The 18,977-nt window shown below is 35.5% G+C and overlaps 1 long non-coding RNA gene; it reads right to left on the reverse strand.

Moving 5' to 3' along the window:
- LOC308193891 overlaps positions 1 to 18,977 on the reverse strand; it is a 336,962-nt gene that overhangs the window by 277,865 nt on the left and 40,120 nt on the right.

The following is an 18,977-nucleotide window of genomic DNA, read 5'->3' on the forward strand; positions in this document are numbered from 1 at the left end:
TTTCTACAATACATAAAGCCTGCAAAGCTCTACCGGTAATACTAATAAGCAGCTTCATAGAGTAAAATCACACAGCTGAAGTTAAAATTATGTCCTCTCAGAAATTATCAAACATTGTGCATAATAATTCCCTCTAATGAGGAATAAGTTTAACACATTCAGGAGAGCTATTAATACTTGCACAGTGCTTTTAAAATCTTTTTAAATGTACATCTTTTACATTTTCATATGATAAAAGCATATGTTAAAAAATAACTGAGAGAAGACAACTGGCTACAAAAAGGATACTGAGACATTTTATTGTGGCCACTATTAAACTGGGCTAATCTTTTCCTTTCTGTTATTATACTACTACATATAATTTCCGGGTTCTTAGAGGATATGCTGAAATGTGTTTTGGGGATTTGATAAAATCTCCATGAACAAGCCATATACATCAGTGCAACCAAATTTCTTACACTGAATTGGAATTTGCTCAAGATCAGATCAGTGCTTGTTTCCTGAACTGTGCAAAAGCCTCTGCACTGTCACTATGTTTGGGGAAACTTTTCACCTATTTTTGTACACCTAATTTGTACAAGCCTCTGGCTTCTCCTGTCATATGCTTGAGTAACACAAGTGTATTATATAGCTTTATAAACTGAAAAAAAAAAAAGTCTGTGCAATTTCATTGATGATTCATTTTCTTTTGCTAGCAATGGGGTTGCTTCAGAATGATGAGGAGAATGAGTTGTTATAGAAGATAGATAAAATAGGCCAAATAACTATCATTTCTTTTTCCAAAGGTCTTATATCTGCACTCTCTAGTTCAGATTGAAGAAATAAGGGTCCTGAGGGCAGTATTTACTAGGATTCCAAAAAAATAAAAAATAAAAAATTAACAGTGGATCGGGGAAGAGCAGCACAGGACCTGCAGTCCATTTTGAAAAATAGTGTGTCCATACTGAAGGCAGTCTTCCTCTCTGAGCATGAGATACACAAGACAATGCTTTTCAGAATCTTTGAGATTATGATGTGTTTTGTTTTGTTTTAATTTTGGTTTCATTTATTTATTTTTAGCAGCAAAAAAGAATAGGATTAAGGCATGATAAAAATGGAGTATTAACCAAGCAGAGATCCTCTATCCAAGCCATGCATCATCCATGGCATCATGGTTATCACAAGATTCATAGTTTCAAGCCCAAACAGATATGCCACTGCTTTCTTTCTCAGGACATGATGAAAAATTCATAGAAAAACTGCCAAAGTATCATCTTCTCACTTTTCCCTAGCCATTGAAAATTCAGCTTCCTTTTTTTTTTTTTTTTCCCTTTCTTCACATGTATTTGCTTTCTTGTTGCATTTTCCCCGATACATCATTCCATTCTGATTAGACTCTTTCCACATTTTAGCTGCTATCAATTTCATCTCTCATAAGAAAGTTTTAAAGTGATTCTGCCTTCTACATATCTTTGTTCCCCCCTACTTTTGGGAAGGCACGCATACTGAGAACAGCACAAGCTGGTCACATTACAGAGTGAGCAACGATCTCTGCACTGCCAGACATTCACCAGCCAGGCTTCCCCTTTACCACTTTTCATCCAGATGGGACAGTTCAATAGTGTTGGGCTGATGACCGCCCTCTGCAGAGAGTTTAGCATAACTCCAGGATTCCACACCTTTTCTCAACAGAAAGCACTTCTAAAAACATTTAAACTACTTCCTATCTAGCCTACTTCAGATATTTGTTATTGAAAAGCTATCCCAAAGGAAGTGAATATGCCTGTCCAGGGCCAAAAATTCAAACTAAGGCTCACGAAGGAGAGGTGGGATTTCTTAAACCTATACTTCATAGGGAGTGTGAAAGAATTTTTCTGTTTCAGTCAGGGGCTTTTGTTTGTTTGTTTGTTTTTAAGTCCATATCAATATTTGCTCTCCCTCTGACTTGCAAGTGCAGAGGAATGATTTCTGTACACTTTGCATTCACTCTTACCAAAAGTAATATGAAGAGATGACATAATAATGACAAGTTCAAAAATTTGTCAGTGCAAGCCTACTACTTTCTCAAAGAAACTATATTTTATACAGAAGCAGAAATTACTTCCCCTTAGAACAAGGAAACATGAGCAATACTACCTCTGCATGCATTTGCAGTGTCAAGAGCATTACCAGTGAAACAACAGAGACCTGACTGTTTGGAATCTCTCATTAGTTAATTAACCTTTCTCTCATACATAATACACATTTATTTTTATTTCCAAATAAGTGAAGAATTGAGCTTGTTTTAGGACAAGGTCAGTAAGGGAATGTCACTGAATTTGCCTCCTACTGATTGCTACCTTACCAGTTAATGAAATAAAACTTGGTATCCCTTTCTAAATAATCCACAAAAAAGCTTTATTATGTATGAGAAACGATGAAGTTGTTAAATCAATGACTCTGCTTTATTTTTGTGCCAGAACTGTGGCTTGAAGGAGAAATATGAATGGCAGAGTTGTCAGTAACTTCCTAACATACAAAGACTGTACTGTTTTCAGTGGAAGTCCAATTACCAACTATGGCTATTAGCTTGTGGTTTCAGATGACAGTGGTACAATGCACACATTAGCTAGTACAGTTAAGTCTAGGTGCGGTGAAATTTTTTGTGCGCTGTCATGAAACCAGTACACATACTTCTACACAGATTGCATTGCCTACCATACTGTGGTCTTCAGGGCACAGCTGAATCATCTGTAATAACTCGTTGTCAAATACTTCCCTTCCAGTAACTGCTCTGAACTCTTGTGTTACTGCCTTGGGAATTGGAAGGGAGAGGAAACACCGGATTCCTTGTTCTTTTTTTAATGGTATGTTGTTGATTGTGAGAACAGATCATAAGATGTGGGGCATGAATGATAAAACTGGTACTGTTGCTGAACTCTTTGCACTACCAAAGAGATGCTCTTGGCATGTTGTCCAGAGTGCACAGCCCCAACTGACAAGCATGCCATGGAATACGCGCCTATGACAAGGCACAAATCTACAGTTAATCTTTTTATATAGCAAGAAATGATAGTAAATAACAACAGGAAAATAAAATTCTGGCTATTTTACATTTATATGGCTGTACAGTGTTTTAGATTAAATATAATGTAGTTGTAGACATTAAATAAAAAAATACACAAATAACCAAATCTCCAAAGCACATAACATTTAGAAGAATCCCTTTTAAAATGTGGCTTTGCACAGAGATTATCAAGGAAAACTTAAAATTAATTCAGAAACACAAAAAATTAAAAGTAAAAATAAAACAAGCTGAATGACCAAAGTGAATGACTCCCTACAGGTTAGAAGCTTGCAATGAAATACTAAATATTTCTAAATCACTGTAATTTTCTAGATGCAAAGAATTCCCCTGGTATTTTCAATAATAAAGCATTTCTGAAGGTAAGTGTTCAGGTTGCTATGGTTAAAATGCAATTTCAAGTTGACGATTAGGTGGTTTGTTTGTGTACTTGGCAGGGGGCACTGGGAGTCATGTTTACATCTGAAGTTACAATTTTCGTAGAGCACTTTGTTACAAAGAAAACAGCATTACTGTGATTGGAATAAAACTACCATTTAAAAAAAAAAAAAAGATTACTTTCATATTTCATCAGTGCAAACAGAAATAAATGTTCCGTCTATCCAGCTGCAACACACAAGTCGTCACACAAGTTACCATCCGCCTGATAGTGATCTGTAAAATACCCATAGAATAAATATCACATTAATTCCTGAAAGAGCACAAGAGGGTCTTATCTTCTCAGAAGAAGGGAAACTAGGGAAAAATGGCACTATCTCAAAACAATGAGGTATCACTAGCCAGCAACCAATATTAAGGCCACAGTATTCACATTTACTTCACTTGCACTTTCTTTTCAGGGTCATCCTACCCTGTTTGGATGATGAATCAGTATTTAGATGCTGAAATGTTTATGCATTCCACTACTAAAACAAATCAATACAACCAGTCAAAATAAATGCAGTCTCTTAATATAAAAAATGTTTAAAGAAATATGATGGTCTTACTGAAATTTTTGAAAGGACTATAATATAAAGTTTATTTTCCTTGTTTTGATCTATAGTGTCACAACACTGTTTTCCAGTACAATAAATATATCATTTTGAGGTTGTCATTTATATTACTTATGTTTCAACATTCACCTTCAGCTATTGATTATAACATGATATTTACTATTTTATTTTCCAGTATACTGGTACTAGGAATCTCCTAGTATTGAAAATAAGTATTTTCCTTACTAAATTGAAACACATGACATTAAAATGATATACCTCATTGTTTAAAAACTGAACTTCTTCGGACAAAGCAAAATGGAAAACTTCACATTTTTATATCAGTGCAGAATGAAACATCAGAGACTAGAAATTCCTTTTCATCTTTTATCAGTTAAGGTACCATTAATAAACTTTTTTTTTTTTTTTAATTATGGACACAGTGCAGCTGGGAATTGAAGTTTTACAGTATTGTAACAGACTGCTTTAATGCTTTAACAAACAGCATGTTCCTAGAAATGTATTGAACAAAAAAATAAGAAAAGGAGAAAAAATATCTAAAGTTCTAGCTTATATGGTCATTGGGTACTAGATATGGCCAATCCTCATGTGTATTATAACACTTTGCAATTAGGTATTATTTTGTTACACCTTGGCAGTGCATAGAAAATCAAAATGTTCTTAAAGGAGTGAAAGGTGCATACTCTAACGCAACACTCCAGATGTAATATCTTGAGCATATATCAAAACATCTCCCTCTGTTTTGAAGTTTCATCTTTCTTTTGTTTAAGAGTATCTATTCATTATTTCCCTGACTACATCCAGGATTGGTTTGTGAATGTTTATGGAGATGTAATTATTTTTTCCCATAACAATAGACCCTTCAGCTTATCTGGAGATGTTGGTCACATATTGAAGGTCAAGACCCTGAATCTTGCCTGTGAACTGAATGCTCTCCACCAAAGTTGTAGCTTTTCCTGAAGCAGAAGCACATATTAAAGAAGTAGCAATTTGGTGCTACTGACAGAAAGCTGAGCTCACAGAGCATACTAACAGAATGTAAATATTTGTACCTGCTTTGTGCTATGAGAAGAGAATCAAGACTGACACCTGATGCTAAAATACAGAGAGCTTTGTCTCCAATTCTTATACAAAGTATATATGTACATATGTGTGCATGCATAGAGCAAATTTAATGCATAAAATTGTTAGGACAAGTACAGTTTCTTCTAATAAAAACAGAAGGAAGTAACGTTTTTCCCTTTATCCATTTAATTAATATTCACTTCATCTGTTAGCATTATCTCAAGGAAGAAAAATCATGTTTGATTTTTCATGCTCAGGATTTCCAAACTGTGGTTCTTTGCTGAGACCGCCAGACAGCCATGGTCATTTGCAAAGGAGGTGACAGACTGATCACAGGATCAAAGAAGGACAGTTAGAGCAATTCCCACTACCACCACTCACCATCACTGCCTTATCAAGATACAAACATACTAATTAGTCCAAAGAAGAGAATTTTACATAATCCACCATCGATGTTACAAAACATGACTGTACATTGCTCCACCACTCAGACATTTTACCCTTTATTGAGAATTGCAAGTTACAACTGTACTGCATAAGTATTTCCCAGGTTTCAAATGTCATGCCTCTCATATTTTAGAGGACGAAGAAACAGTCTCTATCAAAGCATTAGTCACACATATGCAAAGGTTACCGAGTATAGCAATTTTTTTCCTCTTTAGTTATGGGTCACCTAATTTTGATTTAGAGACAGTTCACAATCTATTACCCACCATCTAAAATACCATGGATCAAGTTGTCATAACTTTAAAAAAAAAAAAAAAAAACTATGAAAGTCAAAATGTGAGAAGGATATATTGAATGTCAATGGTTAAATTAATAATTGAAATAATAAAGTTAGAGGTGAACTGCAAGTCTTTTCATATATCCCCCAATTTCCGCAGCAGATGCTGAACTGGAAGATGAAGTTGGGCATTCAGCACAAATTAAATACAAAACCTATTGGTTCTTAGGCCCCATAATATCCATTCTGTTAAATTTTCTGCCACCAGTTCTTCAGTGATGACCCACTATATGTTAAAGTGGTATTATTACCTTAGTAGTGACACCAGTCTGAAGCATAAAAGTGACCCTTAAAAGTGGAGGTCAAACTAGTGACACCTTTTAATATTTAATAAAAGCTTAAAATAAATTTTTATATATTCATAATATTGAAGATATAAAAAGTGATTTTAAAACTTTTCAGAAACTTTATTTTCAATTAGAAATATAGAAATTATTTAATATACATATATTATAGTTGACCTATTGTATGATCCCTTGCAAGATATACTGACCATACTTTATTTCAGTACTTGAAAGGGTGATGGATGTTTTCAAAATGTTATTGTAAATTCTTTATAGCATCTAAAAAAGTTGTATGCGTTTACTCATTCTTCATTAAGTTTCTAACAGATCATAGATGTGCATGTGCATTCTCTGATCCCTTTTGAAATATGCATCATTAGAAAAAAAAAAAAAAGAAAAAAAAAACTTGAAAATATAGTGTACCCCATGATAAGCAACCAGCGATTTATTGTATAAGTGAGGCAAGGGAGAGCTGCAGAATCATGATCTTAAATTTTCATCTTTTAGGTCATTTTCCACCTTTACAGTCATGATCTGCTGTAAAAACAAATTTGTTAAAAAAAAAAAAAATCTTAATCATCCAAGCCCCTCCCCAGAAATCATCCTAGAAATAATCACAACCAAGAGACACTTTAAAAGGAGCTGTAGCTGTGAAATAGCAATATTTGCTTTTTAATTGACCCATGGAAATAAGACTTTGTTAAAGCTGATTCCATAAAAAGGCTGGTTTCAAAGGACCATGGAAAACAGACGGATTCTGGGAAGGAATAAAGTGTCTGCTGGTAGGGGGGTGATGGCTTGCTTCATTAATAAAATGTTGAACAGCAGGAGGACACTGATGAATAGGCACCCTAGAAATGACATACCAAATTTGTTCTATCAGACACTTGCATTCACACACACAGACACACACACGCACACACACCAAAAAAAAAAAAAAGTTACTCTACTGACAAGTTGAAGGAGACTACAAAGGGATTCCCCTAGTAGTAAAGTAAATGGTGACTGTGTGACAACTTTGAAAGGAATGGACAGACCTTTGAATGCCAGGCAACTTCCCCAAAAGGTGGTCTGGCTTTTTTGTTATGTTTCTTCTCAGGCTTAGCTTTTCCAAAGTTCTCTCTCAGTACACCAATATCCTGTGCAATATGAAAAATGATTTGCAACTTTCCCATGAGCATTCATGGCACTTGACAGAACGTGGCAATGTCATGCAAGGAAAATGAAGCTAATTTAGATCTCAGTTCAATATAGCAGTTACTTGTGCATCTAACCCAAAAGACTGCGCTGCTGCTGACTCCTCTTTAGCAGAGAAACTTTCTTAGGTGATTGAAGATCTCTGACTTGACTAAGCACTTGTCCGTAATGATGGTAATATATGGTAGTTCTATATTATGGATTATAAATTATTATATTTAATTAGTCCTTGCAACACATTAGTCCTAGAATCATAGAATCCTAGAATCAGATCACACCATACTCTTTTGGGAGGTGGTGCAGAACTCCTGAATAGCAAAGTATTCATGTTTAGCTGTGACAAAATGCCCAAAGAGGTCTATTTAGAAAGACAAAAATTCGCGGATTTCACTAACCACTAGTGATGAAGGCTGATATTTACACAAAGTGAGCAATACAGTTCCTTTTCAACACACACGAAAGCACAGATTTAGTATTGAATATTTATGCAGAAAGTGTAACTTATGCTAACCCCCCTTTCCTTGGTACGCAGGTTCTTTCTGAAGTCTTACTATCTGGGGTTCTGGTCAAACCCCATCCTCACAGCTGATGGGATCTCAGGAGCTCATTTATTGATTAAGTTGTCACATTGTGGTCCAACTTTGCAAATCAGCTAATGCAATCAGCTTTGCAAACCAGACTAATGCTTCTCGACTCCCGGATGATGGCAGTAGGAAAATATTGCCCAGTTTCTCCATGGAGTGAAAGCAGTTGGATACTACCTTGGAAGCACCAGCTTGCAGAAGAGTATGCATGCGTCTGGGGCCAACCACACCTGAAGATTGCAATCCATTCTAGGAGGCTGCTTGCTCTTGGAATTGGCTTCACCAGACAAACTCTGAAAACACAGGCATGTAGTTGATGTTTTTTATGTAGCTGCATGTTAATGGCTTCCTCACTAGTTCCTCACTAGTGTCTTATGGGAGCAAGACAGATTTTAGTGGTATCTGAAGACAATTTTAGTGGTATCTGAGTGGTACATGAACCACAGAGTAGTTTTGATCTTTGAATGAATGAATATATTCAAGAGAGACTTGATGTAATCCAGTGAAGGTTTGTCTTGGCTATGAAAAGGAAGCTACTTAAAATGAGCTATCATTCTAACAATAGTAAGGAAAGATGATAAATAATGTGTGAAGGTGTGTGTGTTTGTTTGTTTGTTTTTGTTTTGTTTTGTTTTGTTTTCTGGGCACCCCATTGCTTTTCTGGAAACATTTTTTAAAACAAAGAAACAAACGAACAAGAAAACAGAAAACAACAACAAAAAAAACATACCACCATAATATTCATTAATTTAATTCTCTTTCAGTATTGTTTATATGCCTCATGATAGTGCAGTCTTTGGTGCAAAGAAAGCAGAAAGATGTTTGCTCTAGCTTTCTTAAATGATTCCCTTTCAGTAGTCTTACAGAAATTTTAAGAAACTCAACACTTTTTTCTCTAGTAGTGTCCCATCCTTTACCTTTCAGTATACATCCTCAAATTGGAAATTAGAAATACTCTTTCAGAGTTGTAGCTTAGAGGAGAATATAATGTTATTGAGTAGCATGAATATTTATTTTTATGATTATTATTTTTTTCTGCAGATCTAATGGTAAATGTAAGCTGTTCACTAAAAGCTAAAAGAAGAGAGGCAAGGGAACAGCTAAACCACTCATTTTTACATTTGTCAACTATTTGCTGATGTTTTGTAGTTTTCACTCAGCAGTGCTAATAAAAAATCATTAAATTGTGCTACCAAAAGTCTATATGTGCTTTATTCCTTAGAGTATGGAAGTTCATGCAGTAATAAAAAAACTATTAATTTTCTCTAGTAACATTGTAATTTCCAAAAAAAGGCCTAAGATAGGAAAAAAACAGCCTGCAATATACTGCAAAGGGCATATACAAATATAAAAGGGCAAAAAGTGTTCAGAATTAAAGCACAAACAGAAAATTTGTCTTTGAAGTGCAATGAAATGGTGTTTTTCCTCTGTAACTTATGTGAAGCAGGATACTCCAAATCACTCCAAATCATGTAATGTTCTTAAATGAAACTGACTGTAAGATTTTATCACCACTTTATTAACTCAGACCATCTCTAAGTAATAAATGGGACCTTCCTTAGGCACCCTGTGCTCCTCTGCCCATCACAGAAGCAGCACGGTTAGGATATGGAAGACGAATGTGCCTTATTCACCCCAACCTTGCTTTCTCAGTACCTACTCTCACTGAAGTAGGATGGCCCATGTTACGTATGACACAGAGCTTTTGTTTCACAGTGCTCGCTGTGAAAGGGCAGAAGATCTGCAAAATAAAAACAAAGCCTATTATGGATTTCCTTTTCCAACAGTACAACACATTCAAACTTCCACCAACACTGTGGAAGCTTTCCCCTTTGTCCAACGCCCGTTAGAAGCAATGGGGAAGGGAGTTAGCATTGCACACATCCTCACTGTCCCGTGGAGAGATATTTGGAAGTTAAGGTGAATGTCTGTTAGGTAGAGCAGCTGCCCTGCAGCTCAACTGCTAATATGGCTTTAAAAGCCATTAATGGCTTTAAAAGCATTTATAGTAACTTTCTGAATTTGAATCAAATTTGAAGCAAATGAGACTAGGAAAAAAACTATTAACTAGATCTGGAGGATGCTTTCTTTCAGTGTTAAAAAGTCAGCACTCTTTAATGATCCCTGGCACCAGATGTAATAGCTGTAATACCCAAACTTGGTCCCCTCTTCTTCTATTCTCTCTATAAAATCTAGTGAATACTGTTATACCAAAAATTATAATTTTCTTGAGGTAGGAAGTGATTTAAATTGTCTTTAAAAACATAATTTTATGTTTGCTTCTCTGCTCATTTGGTACATGAACAAATACAGGTAGAATTGGTTTGTCTAAAAAAATCATCTCTTACATCACAGAAATAATATTTGGAAATAATTACTTTATAGGGAAAAGAATTCTCGTAGTTTAGATCATCACACTTTAAATTAAGATAGAAGAATACTCAAAACACAAAACCAGCACCGTACTAATATGTCAATGAGTGTACTGCAACCAGCTGTATGAAGTCCTATTTTGATAAACACTTGTGGAAAACCTGCCTTTCAACATTCACTGGAATTATGCACATACTTAAGAACTTTCATTATACTTACAGATGGGAGATATGTCTGCTGTTTGTGAAGGTGGAACCAGAAACTTTACACTGCACAGGAATTACTTTTTTGTTGTTGTTGTTTTCATTATGGCTCAGATTTCCTATAGAAAATCAATTCTGCATCATGCATGATCAATATTGCATGACTGTAGACATATTTGACCTGCATACTAACAATTCATTTCTAAATGAAGAATGATATACTTACGGTCTTTAAATCAAATTACATAGTTTAGACATATGTAAAATACTTCAAAAGCTCTTTCAGTTTGGCATACATATTTACATATGTGATTTTAATGTAGTTTCCACTTGGTGCAGAAGTACTTGTTTCCTTAGCCACTGGTAGTCCCACGTTCATTTAAAACTGAACTTTTGGAAGGCATTTATGCAACTAAAGTGTGTGTGTGTTTGTGCATGACTGATTTGGAGAACTCACTGCAGCAATCTCAAATATTGCCCATTGCCTCTAATCCTTCCACTCTGAGAAATGCCTGGCTCTACCTTCTCCTTGCCATCCCATTAGGTAGCTGTAGACATAAGATACTTCTTCACCTTCTCAAGGCTAAACAAGCCCAGATCACAGGCTCTGCTCACGTCTCATGTTTGAGCCTCCCATTGTCTCTGGCCCTGCTGAAGATTCTGTCCTTTCAGCCCAGTGGTCCAGCCCATTTCCCACCCATCCTGTGATATACTTACCCTGTTTGCACCTCACCAACTTGGTTGCAAGTTACTTCATATTACACAAAATGTAATTCAACAACTAGCAGATTTTTCCACGTACAGCAATGAAGTCTGAAAAATGACTCAAAAGATCGTTCCCCAAATTCCCAAATCTCTATATCCCCACTCCTGTGATAAATTCTGAACAATATGAAGCACTGAAATCACCAGGGATTCCTTATGACTGACAGAAAGTCTTAGGATAATAAGGTTCTTCAGGATCATTTGAAATAGATGCTACTATCTAAATATAAATGTACTATCATTATTTCAATGGGCAATCACTGAAGTAAACAGCAACATTTCTATCAATGTGAAGAGCTCCACTGCAGACAGGTGCACATATATTTGCATGTATCTGGAGCACCACGCACTGGCACACTGTTTGGATTCAATAAAAAGCCAGAAATGGAGGATTTGCAGCATGCAGTTTTCAAACACTTTAAACTATGTTATGTCTTAAGTAAATGCAAAGGCATTTTTGTCCTTGCTGCAGGCTGAAGAATTAAAAATAAGCTACTTCTGAGTGGTCCATATTCAATAAGACAATCTAAAAATACCTTACAGCCTGAAAACATCTTTCTGTCTAGGTATGGCTATTCTCCAAACAGAAGTATATTTATTAAACTCCTTGGGAATACCTGACAGTTGAATGGAGAGTAAACATGAATATTTTTGGGTTGAGATTTCTACAAGAATGTACTATCTCTTGAAATAAAATAAAATAAAATAAATAAAAAAAAAAAGTGAGAGGATATAAACTAGGTCCTTATCAGTTAGGAAAAACAACCACAACAACAACAAAAGCACCAAAAAACAGAAAACAGCAGGTCGATATGGGTTGGCTACTTAACGACTATAGCTGCTTGGTATTAGTATTTCAAAGACCAAACAGATGGAAATGTGGGGAAATAGTCCTACATATATAGTCCTATTTATATAAATATAAAAATAAATACATAAACTCATACAGTGGGAAGTTAATGAAGGCAGGAAATCATCAGAGATGTCTCCAAATCTTCTCTACTGCAATCTCAATAAAATACTCTAATCCCGAGTACCCAGGTTGTTAAACCCAATTTTGTGAATCCATGCACAGTAGGGATACTGCTGTTTTAATTTCATTCACACAAGCAAACTCAGTTTGACTTTGGGAATCCTTATTTTTACCCCAGCATCTTCATGTTCAAAGATGTAATTTTCTTTGATGAAAAGGTTAGCAAGCTCGGCTCATTCTCTCTACAAAGACAAAGCAGCACACAAGCAGGGAATGGAATGCTGCATGGCCAGAAGAGCATCACTGAATTTGCTCACTTGCATCAATACCATTGCAAAGCACATGCAGGAAAGTATATACTGTGAAGACACGGAGAAAACATCCTTTTCACATCTCTAGGGAAAGCATCTAAGTCACTATGGAAGAGTTACTGTATTAAAAACAAACAAACTTATTAAAATACAATATGCTATTAAGTTACTATTAAGTAGATTTGATTTTATCAAATAGATGAAGGGATATTACAAAGAATAGCTTCCTGAACACAAGTCCTGGAGTATGTATATCTTCAGCAACCCGTGAACTCTGATTTCCAAAAATGCAGCGAGAGGGGCAAGAAGTGGGGGAGAAGGAAGAAACTCAGAGTGGTACTCAGTCTTGACATTCATGAACAGTACATATCTCAAGATTCTGGAGCAAAGAGGAATTATGTTATGTCTGGGTATTTTATTATTATTATTTATTTATTTTTCTTCTACAGCCCCACAGTGGGTGTCAGGGATCTAATAGAGATTTACTTTCCTTATAATACTTCTGCTGGTAGGTGAAACTGGACCAGCTCATAAATTGCAAATACACAATGAAGCTTCTAATTTATTTGCATTTATGTTCAGCCCTGAAGAGACTTAGCGATACCAAATGCTATAAAACACATCATCATTGCGTCTAAAAAAATTTCCAGCCTTGCCTTCAGTGACAAAAGACAAGACCATCATCACCTAATTACATGTATTATTTCCCAGATGAAACCTAGCAGATTCTAGCTGCAGAGCATAGATCATATTATTTTCAGATTAAACAGTATATATATATATTTTAAAATAAACCCATATGTGTATATTAATTTTGCCTTATGAACAGAGCCTGGGGAAAAGCTGTAGAGATGTAGATTTTGAATTTGTACAATGGACTAATAAAAAAACTTTTGCAATATGTATTGATTTGTACTAAAATATGAAGAAAATGAATTAGCCCAGTGACAATAAGAAGCAAGACATAAAGTTGTTCAAAACAGTAGCGATAAACCAGATGTATTTTTTTTTTAATCAAAAATTCTTCCTTTTATGTCAAAAGATTTGAGGCCATTTTTCACAGCCGTCTACTAAATATATATATATATTATATATTTCGTAAATAACAACTTATTGCATCAAAAATCAAATTTAATACAGTCAATAAACCTTCTGTTATTTTAAAAATATGTATATGTATATTTATGTACATATATGCATATGTATATTATACATATTTAAAATATGTATATGTATATATTTTTAAAATATGTATAATACATATTTTAGCCGTCAATGTGCTGAAAATATTACGGTGAATGATAGAAATAATTATGCTAAAATGAAGTTTGACTTAAAAAAAAAAAGCTTGTTTTATGGGAAATGCAAAATATCAGTTTTCTATTCTGATGTGGAACATATTTTTTGCATGTTAGAATTCATGATAAAATGGAAATTCTCTTTCCCAATTTTTATTAGTTGAAACCAAAGCCTGTGTAACAGAATTTTCCTAAAGCTTATTCAGCACAAACATATGGCATCACTTGTGCCATGTATAAACCTTCTTGTTCTTCTTCACTAACTTGCAGGGTTCATTGCATAGTTACAAGGTTTTGCCTAATCTTGCAAAAATTGCAAGGTATAATCTTCCAAAGATTGCAAGATTAAACCAAAATGATGCTTCCCCGGCAAAGTAACTGCAAAAATTTATATAGTTATCAAAGACTTTCCCAATCCAAATAATCATTATAAAAATGTTTTGCCTATTTGAAAAGATGAATTGCATCAAATCCTTGAAAATTTTCTGTATTATACTTTGCTGGGAGATCTGCATTGATCGCATGCTGTGGTATCTTGCCTGGACACTTGAGTGAGGAAAGCTATGTGAGGCTGTTATTATCTACAATGTGTGTTTTGTTCTGGGACAGCTGCAGGTTCTTTATGTCAGATCTGCTGCACCTCTTGATGAGGTTGATCCTTGACTAAATAGCATGCTGAAGATAATGACTCATATTTTTTGTCTTTCATATTCCAGCAAATAAATAAAACCCGCCAATCACAATAGAAGCCCTCAACCTAGCTGCAATAATGCCAATGACAAAACATTAATCGATTTGAGTAGGGGCAGGATGAGATCTCAGTGTGGCCAACTGGTGCATTCCCAGAAAGGACACTAAATAAAGCACCTGCATGGAACTTGTGTCTCTAATAGTGAAGATACAGCTTCATTTTTCATGGTCATTCAGTCCTTGGAAAAAATAATAAAATTGGATGTCCAGAGGCAAGCAGGAAAAAATAACAAGAAGTATCATACCTCATGTTTTCACCACTCTTTGGATTAGAAGATATGGGTTAATATTCCCTTTTACACAATTAAATGCTTCAGCTTACTATAAATTATAAACACTTCATAGTAGATTAAAATTATTATAGCTATTAAGACTTTTAAAAGCATTATGCAAATTCCCTTTTACAGATAAAACTATTTCATACAACCAGGAGCCAAGAAAGATGAGATTAGTTTAACTATGAGGAAAGAACACAATTTAAAAATTATTTTTGTATGTAGTATATAGCACAATATATGTTCTATTCTTAGTTCAGACGTCAATTTTTTAATCAAGGCCAAGACAGCTGCAGTAAACAAGCATCCTATCAGGCAATTTTTTTTTTATTTTTTTTTTGAGATAGCATGAGGAAGAAACTTACATTCAAATCCTGACTACTGTTAATTAATTATATAAATAATAAATGCAGTTACATCTTGTAAACCATACAATTTTGCTGCTCATTCTCAACGCTTACCTTTTAATGGTGTTGTAATCCAAGCACTTTCAGACTGTCCATCTGGAGCACGCATGCAACCAGATAAAATTATTTACTTGTTTCTAAAGGCCAGAAAATACAACATTCCTCTTTTTGTATCGCCATGATTATTTCATGCACCCAGTTACACTGACTTACAGTGCTTGGAGACCCTAACTCAGAGGAGACCAAGTGATACATTGCTTTCAAGACTCATTAAATGCCAATCAGTAACTATTAGAAGTAACTAAGCCCTTGACAATAGAGGAATCTGCAGCAAACCTTGTGTTACAGTCAGAAAATCATCAGCCCAACTTTCATGGGGCTTAAACCAAGATAAAAGCATCACTCTTATCTCACTCATAAGCCAGAAATGAGCCACATGTGTTGACTTAATTAATATTTATTTACACAAACAGCTATTGACGTATATGTTTCTGTGAATTGTAAGCTCCAGTGTATGAAAAACTTCACCTGAAGATATGGAATATATTGCCTTACCTGTGGGGGGGGAAAAAAAAGCATTTTGCCTCAGTGGGTTTTTGGCTTGCTAGCAGTTTGGTCAAGCACAGAAAAAGTTACACCTGGTGTAATAAAGAGGTATTACAACTTCCAAAGTGATGAGGACAGAGGGCACTGGGTGCAGATACAGAAGTCAGGCTGAGCCAGTGTAAGAATTCAATGGTGCTGAAAGAGATGGTCAAGTTCCTGAGAGTGCTGCCACCTCTCAGTTCCACTCCCCAAATTAGACGACTTGTTTCCCTCACTAAATGTACAGAAGACTAATAAAAGTGAAGATTTTATCATTAGAAGTGGACAGGAAGATTTGATCGTCGAGTACATTGTTTAATTTTCTTCCCTTTAGTCTCACGTCTTTATGAACTGTAGTTCATAGTGCTGATCCAGCTCCGATAGCTGGCACATCATCACTTGTCTGGTCCCTCGCCCTCACACACCAGCACTCATGTGCATCCTCAATGTGTTTGCAGACACGAGAAGTCTAATGACTGCATTTTAGCAAAAAAGGCACAGCTACGGATCTGTTGCCTGGCAGTAGCTATGCCACAAAACATATCAAGACTTCACTGCTCAGGGACTGTGTTCTGTACCTACCCAGATGACAAAAATAGAATCAATTCTTCCAGCTCCATAGTGGAAAGTGTCCAAAATCCAGGAAGCTGCCTACCTGTGCTTATCAGGAGGTGACCTGGATGATGATATTTGTTAATGAATTGCATGCAGGGTAGGGACACTGCTTAATCTCTCCCCAGTTTTTCTAGGCAAATGAGGACTGGTAGAGGTGAAGGGATGGAGGTTTTTTTCTTCCACTTATGAACAATGACAAATAATTAGATCCTTTCCAGAACCAAAAATAGTCAAGCACAGTCGCTGAGTAAGTACTGTCTCTGGACAGTAGCCTGCAGCTGTAGGGACTCAACAAAAGCAATTGCATGTACTGTTACACTAAATGAGGATGCTCTGAACTCTTTCTCCTCCACAAGTATCATTACCTCCTGCACCTGGAATAGTCAACTGGGTTTCGTAATCCTTTTCAGAGCAATTATCTGCTTGTAGCGAAGCCACATTTGCGTATTGCTAGTGTTCATTTTTCAGAACTTCCACAATAGTTTCTTGATTCAGTAAGCTTCCAAAAGGAAACCTGCTTCTCTTTCTCATTCTGTAAGAGCCTGTACAAAATGCACAGAGTACAAAGAGATGGCGAGAAACCATCTGCTGTGATCTTCTAGTACAACTAATTCAGCTCTCAGATTTCAGTTTTGAGACAGATGTGCTGACACTTGAACAAGAATAATTGTGTATGATGGATCTCTCTCTCGTTTTTCCCTTTGTGTGTGTGTGTGTATGTGTGATATAAAGTGTGTTTCCCTCTTCATTTGGAAGTTGAGGAACAAAAGAAGGCCTTGTGGTGCTGAGTAACATGATGACTAGCTCACAGAAGAGCAATGGCAAAGGCCAGGCAGCACAGTGAGACTCCTAGTCCAGGAGATGAAGATGGAAGCTCAAGAGCTATTATTTCTGCTTTTTTTTTTTTTTTTTTTCTTTTTCTCCATTAAAGATGCAATACACTCTCCTCCTGGGCCATAAACAGGCATTATATTAACAGGCACTGTATCAGCAAACAAAACTTGAGAAGTTGAAATATGGCTGTAACTGACTGAGATAAGCCAAGTGGAAAACAACATGGCTTTACCGAGATATGTGGTATATGTGGCAACAATATTTTCCAGCATCAAACATAAACCTAACAGCCAAAGCAAAAATAAGACAGGACATTTGAAATGAAACTAATTGGTAAAAATGAGGTACAACAAAATGATCCACACTGTTCTTAAGCTTGACAATACGTTTGCCAAATTTTATACTATTTAAGGGCAATCCTGAAATTCAACACATCAGTACTTTTTAACAAGAAATAGAGTTTACAAGCCTTGTCCTATCACAAATTCTGCTCATTAGAAACTGCATTATTTAACTACTATTCCTTCTGATTATTTTAGGTAATCAAGCTAGGGTTTAAAGCTTAATCCATAGAATTGCACAAAACAACTTTTATGGATGTTGAATGGGAACCTGTATATAGCCTTGCAAGTGTGAGGCTTGCAATCCATTCCTTCTCAATAACTTTATATCAGGCTCTTAAAATAATTCTTCAGGTTCACCCTTGCCTGAACTAGCTCCTATTATTGATTAGCAAACTTGTTTATTATTCTTTTGAAACTAAAATAAATATGAGGCAGTTCAATAAATAAAACAATTTCATGCTATGATAACGTTGCAAATAAGAAAAAAACATCTAGTTATGTGTGTCTGTGAGAGTAGGTTTTAACGGTCTAACATACTGAAATGAGTCAAATGGCAAGCCTATCTATTCTTAGCTCATCATGCAAGCACAGCTCTGAAGTAAATTTACTGACTTAAAGGGAACTGCACTTCTTATAACAGATCCAATTAGATTTACTAATTCACGTTTTGTAGCTAATTCTCTTTTATAAACATCACTGTGTGCTGCTTATCATAACAGGATAACATATAGCTATGAGAACCTTAGTACAAAATTTGTATATTTTCCATCCCATTCTTGTACAGATGCTTATTTCCATCTAAGTGTAAAGTAATGTACTTACTGAAATAGCCTATTTTTAGATCACGTCTCCAATTTGTAAAGATAATTTTGGAAGTAAGCCTCTTAGAACATTTTGACAGGTTTCCTAGAATGTTGTCAGCTGCACCTGTGAGAAGCATACTTTATTCCATCAGTCATGTTATTAAAAAAAAGTATTGAATACTACTGGAAGTTGAAGAGATCCCCACTGAGCTCCACCATTTTGATGGTGCAAGATTGACAACTGCTGAGAATAGTTTTCCGAGCAGGTTTATACAAAATCTTACAGCAAATTAATACAGGTTAGGATTCTCAAATTGCTTATAGTTATAAGAGGCAAAAACCCTTCTGAATTTTGATATTTGTTACTTTTCCATGCACATGACCTGTCAGTTTCCTATAGCAGAAACTGAATAATTATGGCACTACTTGTTCTTGCAAAAAACATGTTGGGTGTTAATCTTCTCCCTCATATTCTAGGCAACTAAAGATTTT

This window comes from Anser brachyrhynchus (assembly GCF_964034855.1).
Source record: "Anser brachyrhynchus genome assembly, chromosome: 4".
NCBI lineage: Eukaryota > Metazoa > Chordata > Aves > Anseriformes > Anatidae > Anser > Anser brachyrhynchus.